The sequence below is a fragment of the Sturnira hondurensis genome, unplaced genomic scaffold (genome assembly GCF_014824575.4).
Source record: "Sturnira hondurensis isolate 20B ecotype Veracruz unplaced genomic scaffold, ASM1482457v3 Scaffold0017436, whole genome shotgun sequence".
Taxonomy (NCBI): Eukaryota; Metazoa; Chordata; class Mammalia; order Chiroptera; family Phyllostomidae; genus Sturnira; species Sturnira hondurensis.
This window is the reverse complement of record NW_028090067.1, coordinates 1845638-1847981: the sequence shown is the minus strand read 5'-3', so window position 1 is coordinate 1847981 and position 2344 is coordinate 1845638.

The following is a 2344-nucleotide window of genomic DNA, read 5'->3' as shown; positions in this document are numbered from 1 at the left end:
TCCACAAAGAATCATAAGGCTACATAATGGAGGTGGAGTCAACCAAAAAAGGGAAGTCATTAAAAGAGTGAGATTCCCTTTTACTCAGGTTTTTTTTAAAATATGGGGCATCAAACAATCAAAAGAAATTGAGAAAAGGTCACCATAGCTTTACAAAAATGAAGTTAACTCATATATTGTTGTTGAGTTAAATATTTCAGATTTCTGCACTTAGTTTTACCATCAATTTTCAACCTTTTCACATCATGGAACATGTGAACTAACTACTAAAACTTTGCAGCACACCAAAAAAATATTATATTTTTTGCCAATCCGACAAATAATAGGTACGATTTTGATTTGTCCTCACTATTATTGTGTTGGCTGTTACCATTGTTTTATTTGACAATCTAGGGAAAAAAGTCAGTGCCTCTTATTCTGGAAGCTTGGAGGTGGCACCTTCAGAGAGAAGTGAAACAAAGTTCAGGAAGAAAAGAGAACCAGGCTGCCTCTTTCCAAGAGCGTTGGTTGCTATACCACCAGAACCATGGGAGGAAAGCTGTGCACACCCCTGAGTCCCAGGTCTCTGTGTGGACTCCTTTTAATTTTACCACTATGGGGGTGTTAGGCACATACTTGAAGTCTATTGTAGTTGTTTCAGTCTCACACAGGAGAAAGAGCTGACAACATGCAAAGCAACTGGGAGGAAAAAAGCAGTATTCCTGGCTAAACAGTCAGGTACTGCATGTTTTAAATTTAAAAATTCCGGCGGTATGGCACACGGGTTGAAAATCACTGTTTTAGACCAATATATTAGAAACAAAAATAGCCAGTTGTCATGTAGTTAAATTATATCAAAAGACTAAAATAAGCGATATGTTATTATATAATGTCTTATCACCAGATCTATTTTAATATGATTTCCCTAAGTAAACGTGTTTAATGGTTTTGTTTAGATTGTATATAGTCAGCATTGTTTTTCCTTTTCCTCTTTTTCAAATTATATTTTATTGACCATGCTATTACAGTTGTCCTGATTTTTCCCTCTTCTCCTCTTCTACCCAGCACCACCCATTCCCACAGGCAATCACCCCACCATTGTTCATGTTTGTGTCTGTGTATTAGGTACAGCTGCTCTCACTCCCTGTCTTAGTAGCGTGGCCTATTATAGAAAACTGCACCTGCAAATTGTATCAGGCAGAGCCTTAGGTAATAATTGCCAGGTCAGGGCTACCCATGTCACTGCTCTGTGGCTCTGTGTGGAGGAGAGCTTGGAGAGGGGACAATTCTGCAGTATGGTCTCTGGAGTTTTTCCCAGGAGGAAGATGTTTCCCAGCACTAGCCCTGATGCCAGTCACTTCAATTTCTTCCCATATGCCACTGGTGCCCTTCCAGTTGTATCCTTGGTGCTGAATCCCAGAGGGAGGGAGTCTGTGTAAGGGTTAAGAACCCTTAAGTTCTAAGTCTGTTGTGGGTTCTTTAAGAGGAGTCTCCTAAGAATCCTGCAGTTTGTTCCACTGCCCTAAATTCCACTGGTTTTTATGGCCAGAAGTTATGGGGACTTGTCTTCCTGGAGCTGTAACACCATGTTGGCTGGTTTGGCATGTGCTGGGATCCCTCACTCCAGAGGTATCCCTCCCAATTTTTACCCACCACACATTAATGTGGAACAGCCCATGCCATGTCTCCGCACCTCTCCTTGCCTCTCCATCAACCTCTCTGTGCTTTACCAGGCCTTGCCACCCCGCCTATCCCTCTGGGTGATGGTGGCATTCTTAAATTCTTGGTTGTCAGACTTCCATACAGCTCAATTTTTGACAATTCTGGTTGATATTTGTTTTGTAGTCTAGTTGTAGGTTTTGCTGTGGTTGTGCACGGAGGCATGGCATGTCACGTGCATCTCCATCTTGACCAAAAGTCAAAAGTGGATTTTAGTGAAAGAAAAATTTCTAGGGATAAAGAAAATCATTTTATGAACAACGATTAAAATTTAAAAAAGAAAAGAAAATCAATTTTATGATGTCACATGGGTCCATTTATCAAGGGGACATACCAATCTTAAATATTTGTAAAATTAACATCAGAGCTTTAAAATCCATGAAGCAAACACTTATTCAACTGCAAGGAGAAATTGCAAATCTATAATTATAGTAGATTTAAATTTCTCTCTCTCAATAATCGATAGAATACAAAGAAAATCAGTAAGAATACAGTAAAGCTGAACAACACTATCAATCAATTTGACCTGATCAACATTTACAGAACATTTATTCAATAACAACAAAACATATATTATTTTCAGGGGAATATAAAACATTTTCTAAGATAGATAATACTTTTGGACATATAAAAATTCTCAACAAAT